At 50.3% G+C, this 6975-nt stretch overlaps 1 protein-coding gene across 1 annotated transcript in view; it reads right to left on the reverse strand.

Annotated features, from left to right (window-relative positions):
- Positions 1-5073, reverse strand: part of ATP6AP2 (ATPase H+ transporting accessory protein 2) — a 134394-nt gene extending 129321 nt beyond the window's left edge. The window contains exons 1-2 of the mRNA XM_067023412.1: positions 3529-5073; positions 2803-2883 (exon numbers count right to left, since the gene is read on the reverse strand). The gene's annotated coding sequence lies outside the window, so the exon portion shown is untranslated. The remainder of the gene's footprint in view (positions 1-2802; positions 2884-3528) is intronic.
- Positions 5074-6975: the final 1902 nt, after the last annotated feature.

Below are 6975 nucleotides of genomic sequence, written 5' to 3' on the forward strand. Positions count from 1 at the left end.
CCACAACAGTGAGAGACCCGCGTACCACAAAAAAAAAAAAAAAAAAAAAAAAAAAAAAGAATTGCCCAGCCGAGCCCTGCCCCTGAATTCTGAGTTGTGAGATATAATAAAATGGTTTTCTTTGGAAGCCACTAGGTTTGGGGATTGTCTATTACACAGCAATAGATAATGGGAACAGTAGGCAATGAAGAAATGTTTCCTGAATGAAGGAACAAAGGAAGGGAAGGGAAGGAGGGGGCACACAGAGGTGTTGAGAGAGGGGAGGAAGGCAGTTCCCAGTTGTTCTCGGGAGGCTGCACTGGGGCTGATCAAATGTCAGGCACTTGCAATGCTCATAACCCCATTTTAAGGAGAGCCAGGTTCCTTTTGCATAAGCTGCCACCTGTGTTTTGTGTCATTTAACTCTGTTACCCTGTTACCATTGATTGGATCAGGAATCGGCACCCCAGAAAAACATGAAGCATCCTGCCTGAGAACTCTGTCCAGCCCGAGCAGGGCTGGTGGGACCATGTGGTGTGGCACGGAGCCCACCCGATCAGATCAAAGTGCCCAGATCCAATTCTGGGCACCTTGAGAGCAAATGGTAGAAGTCAAGACAAGCTGGGTCTCAAGAATGGAGGTGGCCCTGGAGTCTGGAAAAGCCAAGGACAAGACCAGATGACAAGTGTGGCCTCGCCTGCTGCAGTTTCCAGAACCAAGGCAGGGGCTCTTGCTCACGCTTGGCCTTCCGGGGGCTTCCATAAACCCCAGCACCTGTGCTAGCCTCACTGCGTCTCATTCTGCCTTACAACTCCAGAGCGCCTAAGAGGATGAAAAATCAAGTGAATAGTGTGTCTGCATGCACGTGCTTCAGAAGTGCATTTGTGTGTGTGTCTGTGGCTTGTATGTGTAAGCATGTGAGTGAGCGGTTTGCTAGGATCTCTGGGCTTAAGCCTGGGAACTAAGATATTCCCTCTTCCCCACATTTCCTCCTAGAAAAGACACTTTCTTTACAATTTCCACTCTGCTGGTGTAAAGAGCTGGCCGCTGTTGTAAAGGGTAAGGGGTTTCCCTGGTGGCGCAGTGGTTGGGAGTCCGCCTGCCGATGCAGGGGACACAGGTTCGTGCCCCAGTCCGGGAGGATCCCACATGCTGCGGAGCGGCTGGGCCTGTGAGCCATGGCCGCCAAGCCTGCGCGTCCAGAGCCTGTGCTCCACAACGGGAGAGGCCACAGCAGAGAGAGCCCCGCGGACCATGCAGAAAAAAAAAAAAAAAGGAACTCAGACACAAAAACAATAAGGGTATATTAAGGTATATTAATCTTGCATATGACAGGAAGCTCAGAGGCAGGTGGTCTTGGGTTTGATGGCCAAAGAGGTCTTCAAGGAGCCAGGCTCTTTCTACCTTTCTGTTTGATCATTCCCTCACAGTCACAAAATGACTGCTGCTGCTCCGATATCTCACATCCTTACAACAGCATTCGAAAGCTGTAGAACGTGGATGGGTGATGGTGGCAGCAATCTCCATAAGCATTTCTCTTTTTTCGAGGAGAAAACTACTTCTGAGAAACCCCCCTACCAGGATCCCTGTTAAGCTCTACTGGCCAGGACAGGGACATCCCTAAACTAAATCAACACGAAGTACTGTTTGCAAAAAAACTAGAGTTACCATATATGATCCAGCAATCCCACTCCTGGGCATATATCCGGGAAAGACGAAAATGCTAATCTGAAAAGATACATGCACCTCAATATGCATAGCAGCACTATTTGCAATAGCCGAGACATGGAAGCAAGTTAAGTGTCCATCGACACATGAATGGATAAAGAAGATGTGGTGTATATACACAATGGAATATTACTCAGCCATAAAAAAGAATGAAATAATGCCATTTGCAGCAACATAGATGGACCTAGAGATTATCATACTAAGTAAGCCAGACAGAGAATGACAAATATCATTATATCACTTATATATGGAATCTAAAAAAATGACACAAATGAACTTATTTACAAAACAGAAATAGACCCATAGACATAGAAAACAAATTTATGGTTGCCAAAGGGGAAGGGGGGAAGGGATAAATTAGGAGCTTAGGATTACTATATACACACAACTATATATACAATAGATAAACAACAAGGACCTACTGTATAGCACAGGGGACTATATTCAATAGCTTGTAATAACATATAATGGAAAAGAATCTGAAAAAGAATAGATATATATGTATAACTGAAGTACTTTGCTGGACACCTGAAACTAATACAACATTGTAAATCAACTAGAATTTTCTTAAAAAAGAAAAAAGAGGGCTTCCCTGGTGGCGCAGTGGTTGAGAGTCTGCCTGCTGATGCAGGGGACACAGGTTCGTGTCCCGGTCCGGGAAGATCCCACGTGCCACGGAGCGGCTGGGCCCGTGAGCCATGGCCGCTGAGCCTGTGCATCCGGAGCCTGTGCTCCGCAACAGGAGAGGCCACAGCAGTGAGAGGCCCGCGTACCGCAAAAAAAAAAAAAAGAAGAAGTAATGTTTGTACCATGATTGGCTTAGGGTAATTATGAATCATTTGGGTTAAGATTGCCTTCCATGAACACACTGCCATCCAATATCAGGAAAAATCTGGACTTTCATCAGCAAGCAACAAGGGAGGTAGCTACTGGTGAGCTCAAGGAGCTGCAGCTGTCTGCCCTGCAACCCTCACATTTTCAGCAGCTGTAAAGGTCCAACCAGATATTGACAGTGAAAATGCTTTGTCCACTAAAGGGACGGAAAGACACTCAGAACCAAAGCTGTGCTCTAAGGTCTTGAGCACTGGGGCTTACCTGATACAGGTGAGCACAATACCGTTGGCTGAGAACCCTCTGTTTCCTGGTGACTTTGACTCTCCACCCCTCAGGACCAGGCTGTAGGGAGAGAAGATTTAACCCAAGTTGAGAATGTAAATCACAGCCCTGGTTCCCTTCCTCAGCAGGCAACCAGCATTCCGAGCCGAGCCGTCAGATCTAATGATCTAATCTAATCTCCTCACCTGAGTTTTGCATTGATTATCTGACTGTGTGCAGGATCCATGGGTGGATGGACACTGTTCCTAGTCAAGCTTCATCTGAGCTAGAAACGTGGAGACACGTGGCAGTGCAGTTCGTGGTCCCCGTGCACACCGGCCCTTAATAAACGCTTCTGCTAATAAGGAACACCAGGGGCCTCCCTGCTGCGGACACTTCTGAGAGCTAATTTTTTTTTAACCTCCCCCCAACCCCAACACATCAGTCTCCAATTTGTGAATCCAACCTCTTTTGGCAGGGTTTAAGAACACAATATATATAGTCCTTACAACTTCTTATGACAGAGGACGCAAGGATTAGACCCCTATTATACCCGTGAGAAAATATGGAGGTACACAGTTGTTACTGACGTGGGAAGGTGGGAATTCACAGCTGATTAAGGTTTATAGAGGATCTGGGGTGGAGTTTTAGGCTGGCGCTAATTGACCTAAGCCAGTTTGGTCTTGCAAAAAAACCCATTAGGTTCTTTTTGGTAAATCTCTGTACCTTTTAGTAATTCGAGGTGGGCGAGGGAGTAGGGCCTCTCTCCATACCATGCCACCAGGATATTGTGAAAGGAAGTCTTCAGGCCAAGTTCTGAAGAAGCTACGCAAAGCAGCCATATAACTGGTCCTGTAAATTCCGTGACGTTCCAGCCCTCCATCCTTTAAAAGCTCCAGCAGCCGCCTCTCAGGAAAGTTTGCCTGAGGCAAATGCAAGGAAAGTCTTGCAGCGGGATTCTCTAACCTTCTAGTCCGACTCCAGGGGCGCACAATCCACCAAATCAGCCGCTGGATGCACGCAGGACCACTTAAGAATCAAGCCCATGGGGCCGTTCCTACGAGAACCAACCACGGAGCACACTAGATTTTCCCGGTCTGCACCTGCAAGAGCTCAAGTACCGCTCCTATTCCTGACCAATCCACCCGCCTCGAACTGCTTCCGCCAGTGGGAACTCGTTTCTAAGGCCCTTTATACTAATGAACAAGAGCTCTGGTGCTGATTGAAGCTCAGGTCTTGGGGGGGCTCTGGAGCGTGGACTCGTGATAAAATGGCTGACTATTGCTAGATGCGTGTCCCCAATTAGGCCGACTACCTTCTCCTCAAGTAGATGAAACCGAACAGATACATACATCCGGACACGGAATTTACATTAGACACATAACAACTGTACGCTTCCTGCTCCTGTTGACACAAATAAAAGAGCCCGTGACAATTTAGCACCCCCTGTGGTGAAGTTTGGAACCGCCCAATTAGAAAGGAAAAAAATGCCCTGGGTTCAGCCAGCCAGCTCTTTACAGATTACAAAATGTTTTATAGCAAGACAACGGCGGCCAGAGGGAGGGGCTCCCTGACCTTCGGCCTCAATTAGGACAGTTCCGCTGCCTTGTAAACTTGCACTGGCCCACCGGATTGGACGGCCTTTAAAATTTTGAAAACCTCTGGAATAGCCCCTGCAGGGAAGAGGGAAGAAAAGAGGGATGGGAGGAGGGGTAGCAGGAAGGATGGGAGGAGGGGTGGGAGGAGATGCAGCAGGAAAGGAGGCCAGGCTGGCCTCTGTGCGGAGGCAGGAATCCTGAGGAATGCCCCCGTTGCGATTTGGCGAAGCCTCAGTTCAGCCATCCTCCGGGGGAAGCAGGGTGATGGTGGCGGCTGTGTTCCCCCTTCCGGAAGGAAGGACATACACCCTCGGCTGCTGGAGGGCTGCCTGCAGCCCGACTTCAGCTGTCAGCCCTTCCCCAAGGCCGAAGAAACCGCCCTGCCCAGGGCCATGCCTGCTTCTGGAGCAGCCCACGCCCCGGGGCTGATCCACGCCAGCCTCCGGAGGCTCACCCCTCCAGCCCAGTTCCGAACCACTCCGAAGGGTCACCCCAGCTCCGGAGCTCCCTGTGGGGTCAGCCGAGGCTTCCGTCGGGCTACCGTTGTAGTTCAGTTTCCTCCTTTGCTGGCTTCGGCTTCCAGCCCCTCCCTTCTCCAGGTGCTGATCCTAGAATGCTAACAAAATGTCCCGCGTGCTAATCTCCGTCTCAGCATCTGCTTCCCCAGGAAACCCGACCTGCAACACCACGGGTGGGTGGCTCTGCCCACCTGAGATCGCGGAGCCGGGACAGGGCGTGCTGGCACCGGAGCCCAGGACCCCCTCGTGGGGGGAAAATAGGCAATAAGCAGCTTTAACGACCAGCTAGTTTGCTGACCTTTCCTGGTCTGCAACCAGGAGCTGCCGGTTGCAGCTGCCTCTCCCGGCCTCCGCGGGCCCTCTCTCAGGACGTTAACCCCAGGTTTCTGGCTGCGTGCAGGCTCAACTCTTCCTTTTCCCTAGGAGCGCAGTCTCCCACATCCTGTGGGTTTGCCGGCTTAAAACCAGAGGGGGCAAGAGAACGGAAGAGAAGAATGAGGATACCGAGAGGGGGAGGGGAAGATGAGGCCGGGCGCGCCCCTAATATGTAAAGGATGGCCCCTCTTACATGCAAAAATGTGACAATTGACCCCCTCCCCCCGAACAGCGCCCTCCTGCCCTGAAAGTGTTAATTCACCTCGTAGCGGGGAGGCCGGCCTCCCCACAGGCTATTTCCCCGGGCCTGCCTGGCTGGGGATCAGGCCCATTGTTAATAAGTAATGACAGCCCAGCTCCTCCGCGGATTCCCCTGGGCTTTTGTGTCAGAAACGTCTTCCCTCGCTGCCGCTCGAGCTGACAGGCTCCGGCTCCCGGCAGGCAGCTGCGAACATGGGCCAGCCTCCGCCAGGACGCCCCGCGTCACCGGGCCCAGAGCCCCAGGGCAACGGAGAGGGCGGTAATCCCACCCCTCCTCCCTTCTCAGGTGAGGATGACCTCAGCTGTCTGCAGGGACCTGCGGGGGAGGGGGGAACCTCGTGGCCTCCTTTAGAGAGGGGTGGAGCCGTGCCCTGGTGCGTGGTAAATTCCTGAGGCCTTCAGCAGGAAGTTCTTTTTTGTGTCTGCCCTAAGTAACCCAGCACATTTAGCACTTCCATTCGCCCAGAAAGAGTTCACAAATGAAAGCATTCTAGAACCTTCGGGAGAAAAAGAAAATGTTTGTTCCACCTTGCCAATGAGAGGTCCTCCTGTTTTGGAGGCCACATAGGTTTTATTGTTATTCAGGTCTGGTGATGCCAACAGAGCAGGAGATGACGGCCATAGAGAAGATAATTGGTTATACTTACAAATCCCAAGAGGAGGGGGCAGGCTAGGCCACGGGGGGAGGGGCACACAGGGAAGCACTGGGGTTGGTCAGGAAGCAGAGGGAGAAGGGGAACTGGCGGGCAAGAGCCTTTATCGCGGTTTCTGTGAAAAGGAACAGGCAAGGCAGGGTAAGCAGGTTTAGGATCGGCTAGTTTGAATAATCTCAGTGGGCTCCAGGGCACTGGGGCTGTCCCTAGCTGTCTGATCAGGGCAGGGGGATAGTGGCCTGGAGTGTGAGAGCCAGATAGAGGCCACGGTGAGGGATACGGGTGCTGGATTGGTTGGTTTGCATTTGAAAGGTACACTCAGACAAGTTGTTCGTTTACTATCTCTAGGAACTGGCAAATCCTGGGAGGGGCAGTCCCTCCAGGGTCAGCAAAAGCCCCAGATGTCAAAGCATCAGAACACAAAAAAGGCTTGGTTAATACAGGTTTATAAACTGTCTGGAATAATGTTCGGTTTATTGCTATTATTATTTGAAATCCGCTCATAGCAAGCTCCTAGCAGCATTATTAATAAGAGAAGGTAGAAAACCCAAATATCCATCAGTATAAGAATGCTTAAGTAACAATGGGCTCACCATACTGTGGAATAGTATACAGCAAATAAAAAGACATACCTATGTGCACTGATGTCTACTGTTTATGGAGATGTGCTAAATTTTTTTAAATTGTAGAATAGTTCACATACACAATACAATCCCATTTATGTAAAAGCAAAATGAATTATAACAAATCTTTAGGTGGTATATGTAC

This window comes from Kogia breviceps, chromosome X, assembly GCF_026419965.1.
Source record: "Kogia breviceps isolate mKogBre1 chromosome X, mKogBre1 haplotype 1, whole genome shotgun sequence".
NCBI lineage: Eukaryota > Metazoa > Chordata > Mammalia > Artiodactyla > Physeteridae > Kogia > Kogia breviceps.